We start from the raw sequence: 12,595 nt of genomic DNA, 5'->3' as shown, positions 1-12,595 counted from the left end.
GTTTACAATTAAAGTAAGTTGGGTACTGTCATTGACACCATAGATTATGTTAACATACTACAAGAGGATCTCACAGCAACAAATGACTGGTGGCAAAGTCATGGCCTTAAATTAAATGCAAAAAAATGTATTATCATACCATTTTGCAAAAATGTGGCCTTTACTGATTTGGCAACGAAGTAAGCACACAATTTGTGTGAGACCTTGGTACACAGGTTGACAACAATCTCACAATTGACTATCACGTAGCAGCAGTGGTCAGAAAAGCCTTTTACTTGGCTCTTCTCATAAGTAAAGGGATTACATCCAGAAAAAAGGAAGGTTATTACCTCTCTGTACTCCTCCCTCATTAGGCCAATAATTGGGTACAATGCCCCATTTGGTATGTAACTCTCCAAATACCTGCACCAGCTGGAAAGGCCACAGAAATACTTCACAAAGAGAATGTATGACCTGCAACACCTGTCCTATGTGGACAGGCTCAAATCACTATCACTGTATTCAGAGCATGATACATACTGCTCAGAGGTGATCTGTGCCTCACCTAAAAGGCAATCTTGGACCCTGCCCTACTAGAGATGCTTCATATCTGTAAGTCTAACTCCTTGCGCATTACCCGATCGAAAGGCCTAAATCTGATATGACATTAACAGAACCTGCTGGAGACAGAGGTTTGTCTACCAGAGACTGCCCCAGCTCTAAAATAGACACCCCATACATGTCAGCGTACACTGCTGGCACTCTTCAAGCACAACCTTAATGAGTGGATTGTAAACCATAAATTGGTCCCAGGGTTTCTCCTCTGTCCCTCATTGACAGGGGAGACAGATGCAGACTGAGGTTTATTTTGTGAGGATCAACTCTTGGCTAAACTTGTAAGGGCCCCAGGGTCATTAGCCTAGTAACCACCTATGAAAGATGTATAACTGGCAAACTCTTCAGCAAAAACTATTTCTATAGTGGTAATGATTTTCAGGTTCTAGGTTTTAAACCAAATTTTATTAATGTTTGAAATATTTTATAAACAACTTACAATATCTCAGCAAACACTCATTACACACATACTGCCAGCAACATCTTATTCATCTATCTGATAGCTTTCATATGAGGCTATGGAGTACTGTATATGTTACTTGGTTGTTGAGATTTTAAAATGTGCTAGTTATAACCCCAGGAAATGCAGACAAAGCCATAATGGGGTGTACAACCACTCCGGGCAGTAAAAATGTTCTTTTTACATTGACCGTTCATTGTGGTTACTATAGAAATGAACCACAAATAAATGGTATTAATTTAGACAGTAGCTGCAAAGCAGGAAGAACCTTACCATACCTGAAAGCTACTTAGATCCAGAAATCCGGACATTTTTTTAAACATCGCTCTTACAAACTTAGAAAGGTGATAGAATAACAGTTTTTGCATTAGCATGAATTTTCAGAAGGGTATGAAATCTGAAACTGAAATGTCTGTCATTATTTTTTAACATCATTCATCAATGATTTGCAACTAATTTGGCAGAAAACCACAATTTTAAGAAATATGGAACAAAAATATGAGGCAAAAATCTGTGCATTCTGTGAAATGACTGTAAAAACCAAAGCCTAATTGACACTGTGAGCCAAAACATATTTGGAATTGAGGATATAAAAGATATTTAAAAGAAGAAAGACACCATGGGTGGTTATATAATTGTTGTGGTAAAGTGGCTGTATCTTTCGTCAGCTATAGCCAGGACCCAAAATTTAAAAGGTGGGATTGTCCCTTTAAAAACTATGTAAGTTATCTTTATAAAAAACATGTTTTGGCATGAGCATATTAAATGTATCTGCTGAACCTTTTCTCCTTTATCCTGCACTGAAAATGAGCTTTGCTGAGTTAGACTTTTCTAGTTAACAACAACCAATAAAATAAATATACATGCACACTCAGTCATAGAAGGCATGAGCACATGGAAAACATCAGTGGGCAGTTGTAAAGGATGGGTGAGCGTACAATGATTCATGTCACATAAACTGATCAGAACAACTGAGAGTAGCCTCCCAGACATCTCAAATGTGCAGGTGAAAGCTTCTCTCTCTAAAGCTAAAAACACAGCATCAATGGGACCGGATGGGGTCCCCGGCTGTGTGCTACATGAACTCAATGAAGAACTAAACCCGCACATAAGGCAGCTGTTTAATCTTAGCCTCACCACAGGATATGTGCCCAAGGAGGTGCGACGGCAACTGTGGTCCCACTCCACAAAGGCGGTGCCTCTACAGACCCTGGTAATTACTGCCCCATAAGCTTAACAAGCCTGGTCTGCAAAGCTATGGAGAGGATCATAATTGAACTCATAAACAAGGACATAGGGGACTTGCAGACCTTGGACCCAACCCAGTTTGGCTTTGTCAAGGGCAGATCTTGCCTTTTGAACTTGGTCGACTTCTTCGAAACAGTCACCAAGGCCATTGATGAGGAAAGGCAGTCCATACAGCCTACCTTGACCTTGCAAAGCTTTCGACCAATACCCCACTCGGGTATTATAGAGAAACTTACCAGCTTAAATGTAAACCCATATGTCACAAGATGGGTTGCAAACTGGCTAAAGGACAGAACCCACAGGGTTAGAGTTGCTAGAGCCATGTCAGACTCCAAGCCGGTTACAAGTGGAGTCCCACAGGGCTCAGTCCTTGGCCCCCTATTGTTCGGCATCTACTTCTCAGAAGTACAGGCAAACATAGGAGGACTATGGCTGCCAAAGTTTGCAGATGACTGCAAACTGGGTGCCATAGTGGATAGTACATCGGACACAGACATCCTTCAGAGGGGTCTCACGGAAACTGATAGCTGGTGCCAGAGCCATGGCCTGAAGTTAAACGCAAAAAAGTGTATAGTCATACCCTTCGGGAAAAACAAGGTAACCCCAAGCTACCATATAGGTGGAAACCCACTAAGCACAGAAGAGGTTATCAGGGACCTGTGGACCCAGGTTGACAGTGGCCTCTTTGACTCACGTTGCTAAAGTGGTTCGAAAGACCTTCTACATTGCCCACCTGATCATGAAGGGATTCACATCCAGATCAAGTGAGGTCATTGTTCCCCTGTACTCTTCACTTATCAGACCAATGATCGAGTACAATGCCCCATTCGGGATGTATCTCACCCGACACCTGCAGCAATTGGAGAGACCCCAAAAGTTCCTCACCAAAAGGATAAAGGGACTCCAAAACCTGTCATATACTGCCAGACGGAAGACACTCCAACTCTATTCAGTTGCATACCGTCTGCTCAGAGGTGACCTGTGCCTGACATACAAGGCCATGACCAACCCGGAATTAATGGACACGCTCCACCTCAAAAAATCCAAATCCACCAAAACCACTAGAGCAAGAGACTTAAACCTTAGCACGGATATAAATAGGACACGCTGGAGGGATAGATTTATCACCCAGAGACTCCCCATGCTGTGGAATAAAATCCTGGTCCATGTGAGGCAGAGCACCTCGCTGGCTCTGTTCATGAGAAATCTTGACCGGTGGATGGGAGATCGTAGGTTTACCCCGGGAATCATCTCTGTGTCACTACTGGACAGAGGCACAACAAACTAATGGGCACAGTATTTCTAACATAAAGGGCGGCGTAAGCCACATAACTTTGGGCTAGGCTTATAAATGCCCTAGGGCAGTTAGCCTAGTATAAACCTATGAACCTATAAACCTATAACAAGGCCACACACCACTGTAATGAATTACATGGGTAAGATTCTACAGGGGAGTAATAGTTTGCCAGAGGCAAAGTAAAGCCTTTCTTTACTCTTGGGTATCTGGGTTGTGCTGCTGTTAGAATAGTCAGAATTGCATGGCTGTCAAATGTAAGTCCATGCAGTTTGATTATATGTTGAGTAAGTTGTAAAGACCTTTTAAGGGCTCAGGGGTGCAGTGCAGATCTCGCATAAGGACTTGCATGGTTACTTGAATCTTAGGCAGTTTCCCATGACAAAAGTCTCGCAATGGAATCTGGAGGGGTTATCTATGTCAAGTCATCCTCTGGCCTCCCTTCTGGAAGTGTGAGAAAAAATACTCTGAGTCTTAACAAGTTGACAATTTAACTGTGATTTTAACAAAAATAGCAAATTTAAAAACTCAGCCTTGCACCTTTAAAGCCTTGTGTTTTGAAACCCCCGATGAGTTGTCAGTGGTGCTTACAGGTAGCACCAACTTTACTTTGGTGCAGAAGATGATGGGTTCTATTCCCAAACCAGTTAGATTGATTGCTGACACTGCAGTGCAGCATAAGGAAGGTGCTGCACTCCCGAGTGAGCCATGCTTCAGATGAGACATTAAACCGAGGTCCCATCTCCTTGAATTGGTGGTAGACGAAGAGGATGAAAAAGATCTCACACACCTCTTGCAAAGAGTAGAAGTTCCATGATGCCCTAGCCATATTTCTTCTACTGCTAAAAGTACCATCTCTGGTCTCTTCTGAAAAGAGGCTACTAGCCTAGTGGGACTAACCAGGTCAACCAAAAGATAAAATAAGAGTGTGTGTATTGTGGGAGATGCACTTTCACTCCCCTGCAACATATATGCTAACAGTACAATAACTGAATCTCAGACTAGGGTTGATAATAAAAGATATAATAATGCCTGAGTTATGTTTTCCACAAAATTTCACACGTGGTTCTACACTTTTCATGATCAGAATTATGTTTGTCAGAATTTCAAACTGACACGGGTCATTTCACATTGTAGCACAGAGCACCTTGCAAGAGGCTTGGTTTCATGATGAGTGAAAGCCTTACTGACACTATTTCATCCTATACCAGACTCCTTATGAATGTCTTGGGAGGAAAGTTTTACAAAGTGTCTAGAATAGCAGGTTAGGAACTCTGTAGTGGAGGTCACATGGAAAGTTTATATCTAAAGTCCTCTCTTGGGAAAATATTCACGGAAATTATGATTTCAGTTCCTAGTAAATCACTGAAAAAATAAACCGTTTCCTTGCTGAAGGTGAAATACTGACAGTATGCCATCTAGGCTTGTCCAAAATTGTGGTTGTTCTAGTTGGGTATATATGAGATGGGACAAGGGATATGGAGGAATGCAGTGGATTCCTCAAGTTTTTTCCCATATTTACCTCAGCTGTTGTCATTGTCTGAGATAATGCAACCTTCCAGATATTCCTCCTGATAGGCTCATGAGAGGTATATAACTATACCCTTAGGGAAGTAATGTTAGAGTAACAGGAGATAACTAACAATAAAGGTATATGCGAGGTATATAACTATACCCTTAGGGAAGTAATGTTAAAGTAACAGGACATAACTAACAATAAAGGTATATGCGAGGTATATAACTATACCCTTAGGGAAGTAATGTTAGAGTAACAGGAGATAACTAACAATAAAGGTATATGCATTAAGAGATCAGTACTTTAACTTAGCTAGTAGCATACCTGGCAACTGGTTCTATTTTTAGAACCCCAAGAGAGTGTGTGCATGGGGTTTTGCTGCAGTTATTTCTACTACTCCTATTTAATTACAGTGCTTGTCAGTGTTTAAGTGTAATAACGCAGGTATTGTTTGGTCTGGACCAACAGCAGGGCCTAGGGAGACAGGATATTATTTTATAAATCCTTATTCAGTTGGGTATTTAAGCGCATTACCTAAATGAAAAGTGGATATTCAAGAGCCTAGTTTCCTGTTACTTAAATAATACTTCTTAAACAATACGTTTATATATTTAGCAATTGGCCATAGTAACATATTGTTAACTATTACGGAGTTAATAGGGTTTGAGATTTCAAGTCATTACTAATATGAATACTGTATAAGATTACTCCAGTGTTCAACCCATAATCAAATGTATTAGCACTAACAGGTTTAAAGAATTATATTATATAGCCAGACAAGAAACTTTGAAGCACTAATCTTAAACCGGCCCTCACCCTGACAAACCAGATATCAAGTAGCAAGTATCTTTGACTCCTGTTTCATTGATACTGTTGCCAGTATTACTGCTACTTTTTCTTTACCTCTATCTAATAATAACTTCTCTGCTACTCTCTCTCCAACACAACTTACTCTATTCCAAAGCTGTATACCTCCCTCTGACCTTTTCTCCCAACCACCACTAAGTATTAACTGCACACAACAGCTTTCACAGACACAATTTAATCTCTGTCCCGTCTCTGCTTCTCACATGCGAAAACTCCTGCAGACACCTAAGCCGTTTTCTTACTCTGCTGACAGAATTCCAGACAAGTTCCTGAAAACTGTGCTATCCTCCTCTCTGAACTCTCTATTAGCATTCTGATTAATAGATCCATCCCAGAATCTCATGTTTCCGCCCTCAGGAAAAAAGCTATAATCCTTCCTCTTCACAAAGGTGGCACCTCAACTGACAATGCAAATGTTCAGCTCACTGCTATCCTTTCCCCATCTCTAAAATTCTAGAAAAAGGTGTTCAAAAACAACTCCTAGACTGCCTTCTAAAGAATAACATTCTCTCTCCCACAAAGCATGGCTTTCGCCCCGTTTATAGTACAACCACTGCTCTAATATCTTTCTTAAATACAGTCATTAAAGCCTGTGACTCTGGAAACATTGTATCAGCCTTGTTCTTGGACCTATCAATGGCTTTTGATACCATTTCACGTCCTATCCTCCTCTCTGAACTCTCCAGCTTAGGTCTATCTTCCCAATTTCTCAAATGGTTAAAATCTTACCTCTCAAACACAGAACATGCAGTCAAATGGCAGAATTCAATTTCTCTCTATATTCATAACACTACAGGGGTTCCACAAGGTTCAATATTAAGCCCACTCTTGTTCAACATCTTCATCAATAATCTTCACGGAGTTATCCAGCAAGGTTCCCTAGTGCACTACACAGATGACTCCATTATAGTCTGCTCTGCCCAAAACTCGAACAGTTTTCACAACTTACAACCACACATAACTTAATACAAAAATAAAGGGGGAGCAGCTGCCCCAAACAGTAAGAGTTTTCTGTTTGCAATGATCCTTTGTTGTGGTTACCATAGAAACTAACCGCAATGAATGTTCAGTCTATTAAAGAACTAAGTTATCAATTTAGATTGTATTGTAGAAAGCAATGCCCTCACATTACTCCGGTTCCCTTTTTTTTTACATGGGGAGAAAGTTTTCTGTTATAACGATCGTTCATTGTGGTTACCATAGCAACTAACCACAGTGAACGATCGCTCTACTACAGAACCACGTTAACCATTTAGAATGTACTGTGGAAAGCGATGTCCTCACATTACTCCTGTTCCCTTTTTTTTCGTTTTCTTGTTTACATTATAATGTAAAATAATCTTTTATATATCTTTTATATGTCTTTACATATTTTCAATTTTAGTTAACAGTAATATAACTGGTTATAGTACTATATGTTTATATTCTCAATACAATTTTTGTCTTCACTACTGGTTAGCACTTGTAGATGATGGGTCCTTCCACGGATTTACTTTATATAGTACTATTATTGTACCATTATGCTGTCATATCACATTTAGGTTCTAGCTTAGTTTAGATGCGTTACCCTATGCTTTTTTGGTGATTACTACTTGGATTTTTTTGTCTCCTCACATACATATCTTTAATTCTGCCTTGTAGAGCGACCAATATTATTATTTTTTAGATCGCTGATTTTTTAGATTGCAGATTTTCTAGATTGTCGATGTTGTATGGGTAATCTACCCATTTTTACAGTTTTACTTGTGGAACTTCTATAATTTTTATGATGTACACTAGCGATTATTTTTGGTATATTTATATATATATATATATATATATATATATATATATATATATATATACATATTTTCTTACCATGTGTATTTTCTATGAAAATAATATTAGCTTATTAACACACTGGCTTAGAAGCTCTGAAAAAGTTCTTTACAAGCATTATGTTTGACAATCGGAGTTTATTTACACACTGGCTTAAAAGCTCTGAAAAAGTTCTTTACAAGCATTATGTTTGACAATCGCACATAAAATTACTTCCTATGGAAATGAGTACTCATTTCGGATTTAGTGCTGTGCTCGTAAACTTGTCCAATACTCTGCATATACTAGTTTATGGAATTTGCACCGCAAACAGAATGCTTTTTACTGTATGGTGTTTCTTGTAAAAGGCAATACTTTTCAGATATATTTTTATGATAATTTCACTGTTTTTTAATGCATTTGTATTGTTCATTAGTCCTTTATATTACATTTTATTTTGAGGAAGTGCTTGGTTCTTTAACTAACAGTTTATTTAATTGATTAATTAGAGGATGACGTTTTTTTCGTCAATATATTTATCGAAGTTTTAGCGCTTTTTTTGAATTTTATTACTCTGAGGAAGCTACTATTGCATGGTAGCGAAAACGCCAGTTGTGTGCTTTTGGCATAAACTTGCATTAAGTACAACCCTGTTGGATCCTGTGGTTCTAGTACATCGTGGGCTTTGCGTTTTTTACTGGTTGGTTTCGTTCGTGTTCTTTTTCTTTTTTACATTGGGAGAAAGTTTTCTGTTGGAACAATTGTTCATTGTGGTTACCATAGCAACTAACCACAATGAACGATCGCTCTACAAAAGAAACAAGTTATTAATTTAGAAAGCATGTAGGTGTACATTACTCATGTTCCTTTTTTTTTAAAACATTGGGAGAACGTTTGCTCTTACAAAGATCGTTCATTGTGGTTACCATAGCAAGGAACTACAAAGAACGATCGCTCAACTAAGTTTTTAATGTACAAAGTAGTGCTCAGCCTGTTAGAGCAAAAAATCTGGACAAAGCCTAAAATAAAAGGGGTACAAATGCTCTGGACAGTAAAACTGTGCTCTTTCTAAAATTATTGTTCTCTGCGTTTACTGTAGAAACGAACTGCAATAAATGATCCAGCTGTCTAAAAACTAAAATAATAACGCAGGATCCTAAGGAACCTTATCACATCTCTCAGACTATTAGCAAATCCTAAAATAGTGGGGTGAACAACTGCTCCAGACTGTTATTTTTAGGATGATCATTCATTGTGGTTGCTATAAAAACGAACCACAATGAATGGTATTAATGATTGCAGACGTTGTAAAACCGATCAAACCTTACCATACCTCTCAGCCTCTTAGATTCCGAAATCCGGACTGAAACTGAAAGTCTGTCATAAAACCACAATTTTATGAAAAAACGAACAGAATAGGAGGCAAAAATCCAGACTTCTGCCATAGGACCGTAAAACTAAAGGGTAGTTGACAATGGGAGCCAAAATACAACTGGAATTGAGGACATACAAGAAAAAAGACACCGTGGGAAGGAATGTAAGTGACGTTGTAAAGTGGGCGTGGCTTTATTCAGTTGTTTGGCGGACCCGAATTTTAAACACTGGGATTGTCCCTTTAAGTATATGAAAACTGATATGTTTAACATTGTTAAAATATTTCTGATTTTTTGTTATTGAGGATAGCTTGCCTGTGATGAATAAAGGCTTGTTACTTTGGAACACTACTTAGCTTTCATGAGTTTTGAAAATTATTATGACTGAGCCCATCAAGGGTGGCCACGGTGGTGCAGAGGTTAGCATTATCGCCTCACAGCAAGAGGTTCTCCAGTGCGATCCTTGGCTGGGGTGCCTTCTGTGTGGAGTCTGCATGTCCTCCCCCTATGGTTGCGTGGCTTTCCTCCGGGTGCTCCGGTTTCCTCCCACATCCCAAAGACATGATGTAGGTGGACTGGACACTCTAAATTGACCATAGGCATGAGTGCGTGCATGTGTGTGCCTTCTGTGGAAGGTTGGGCATGGGCTGGCAACTCGACACTGTAAAACTCCACTGCCAACCATGAGCAGACAGGTGATCTGCTGTGGTGACCCCTAACTGGGAAAAGCAGAAAGAAGAAGAATTGTGACTGAGCCCATCAATAAAGTTTTAAGACCACTAGTTTCTTTGTTTTTTTTTATTTTTTCCTCAACACTTGTGGTGGTGAGGTTGGAACTAGACAGATTCCTTTATTTTTAATGAATGGCTACATTAACCACATGGATGGCTTGACTGATACAATAACAACAGGGATGGACTGACGCAATAAATATAGAGAAGGAATGATACAGTAACTAGAGCGATGGATGCTCCCCTATCAGTGATTAGTCAGCTGACCAAAGATGGAACACAGACTGATACAGTAACCAGAGTGATGGATTCTTCCCTATCAGTGATTAGTCAGCTGACCAAAGATGGAACACAGACTGATACAGTAACCAGAGTGATGGATGCTCCCCTATCAGTGATTAGTCAGCTGACCAAAGATGGATCACATACTGATACAGTAACCAGAGTGATGGATGCTTCCCTATCAGTGATTAGTCAGCTGACCAAAGATGGAACACAGACTGATACAGTAACCAGAGTGATGGATGCTCCCCTATCAGTGATTAGTCAGCTGACCAAAGATGGAACACAGACTAATACAGTAACCAGAGTGATGGATGCTTCCGTATCAGTGATTAGTCAGCTGACCAAAGATGGAACACAGACTGATACAGTAACCAGAGTGATGGATGCTCCCCTATCAGTGATTAGTCAGCTGACCAAAGATGGAACACAGACTGATACAGTAACCAGAGTGATGGATGCTTCCCTATCAGTCATTAGTCAGCTGACCAAAGATGGAACACAGACTGATACAGTAACCAGAGTGATGGATGCTTCCCTATCAGTGATTAGTCAGCTGACCAAAGATGGAACACAGACTGATACAGTAACCAGAGTGATGGATGCTTCCCTATCAGTGATTAGTCAGCTGACCAAAGATGGATCACAGACTGATACGTAACCAGAGTGATGGATGCTCCCCTATCTGTGATTAGTCAGCTGACCAAAGATGGAACACAGACTGATACAGTAACCAGAGTGATGGATGCTTCCCTATCAGTGATTAGTCAGCTGACCAAAGATGGAACACAGACTGATGCAGTAACTGTAGGGATGAATGATACAGGAACTACAGGGATGGAGTGAAACAATAACTACAACAATGGGTGCCCCTCTGAATGGGATTAATCAGCTGACTGAAGCTAGTACACAGTTTAGGACAGCTATCCAGTTTTTCCAAGAGCTAACATTGACTCAGAGGCACAAAACAGCAGCAATATTTCATTCGATATGTAAAACAAGTGCTTTCTGCTCTACTTAACAAAAAGAACAGATAAAGTGTATGGAAAATTATTAGCTTATTACAGTAGTACATGCTATTTAAAATGTGATAGGAAATGAATGCATTTCTGAAGAGTAATCATTTGTTGACAGAATGGAAGTTATTCTGTTATAATCTTATTATTAAGTGATGTGGCCACTGACATATATCAAGATGGTCAAATCTCCATATGCTTTTACACTACATTCTGTTGCCCTAATTGTTTATTTATTGACATTTGATTACCAAGAAACTCTGACTGAGTAGAAATCCATTTTCAGTGGAGGTCCACGGAGAAAAGCTACAAATTATTACAAAAGATTTTAAGAACAATAATTTTACAATCTTCAAAAATAGAACAAAAACATCTGCAGTTTAACTAATCATAAGAAATTAGTGATAATATAAAAACATTGGTTAAGAATCGATACAAGTTACATGACAATCATTTAATATTTATAGAAGTTTTAGACATTTTGTAGGGAAATTAAAGGTAAGTCAGTCTTATACAAACAAGTCTAAAACAGTTTGCGTCTTTTAGCAGTAGTGTGGAAATTTAAATGTTTTTGAGTTGAGCATATAAGTGTTTAATAGACAATATTAATGAAAAATGCATCAGTACTAAGATACATGATGTCAGACTATAGAAAGGCTTAACCTCTGCAGTGGAGTTCCACAGGGTCATTATGGACCCTGTTATATTTGGTTTGTTAATTATTTTTTTCCCTAAAACTTTCTTATCATCATTGCTGTTTATGTACACTAATGATTTTGGCTTGGATTGTGGGACATTGGCACCATATGCTCCAATGGTCATTCTGCAGAATGGTTTGACTGAAAGTTAATTGTTCTGGCAGAGCTTCTGAAAAAGTAATGCATATTAATGGAAGGGAAATATCAAAAAGACAACATATCCTGCAAAAGCCAGTGAATAGCTATTGTCATAGAAGAAATCCCTGGCATATAGTTCACAGCATTAAGGCTTAGCCTGTTAACAAGCAGCTTTCTATTGTCCATCAGCCTCTATTTGCAGGGTGTTACACTAAGCAAATCACTTATCAGACAGTGTTCTGGGGCACTTGGGGAAATGGACAGGGCTCTTCAAAGGTCCCCTTGACTTCCTGCCTAGTAACTACCTTTGACACGATGAACTTGCACATAAAAGTATGTTGTACGTTTTGTCAGATACATTTCTTGACCATATATGTTGTAGAGCTCGCTCTTTATAAATATTTGAATTGTTGCTCTGTTAATATTTTGCATCACTGTTTTCATCTTGTTTTGTCTTGTGGTCTTGAACAGAGTCTTATACCAGCCTACCTCATCTGATTAGTGAACAAAATAAGTAAGTAACTAAATAAAACATGAAGAATAATATAGAACAAAACCACTTCATGGATCAGGCAACTGCG

This window comes from Protopterus annectens, chromosome 3.part1 (genome assembly GCF_019279795.1).
Source record: "Protopterus annectens isolate FY-2018-M chromosome 3.part1, PAN1.0, whole genome shotgun sequence".
Classification (NCBI taxonomy): domain Eukaryota; kingdom Metazoa; phylum Chordata; order Ceratodontiformes; family Protopteridae; genus Protopterus; species Protopterus annectens.
The sequence above is the reverse complement of the archived record's forward strand: the minus strand, read 5'-3'. Positions refer to the sequence as shown.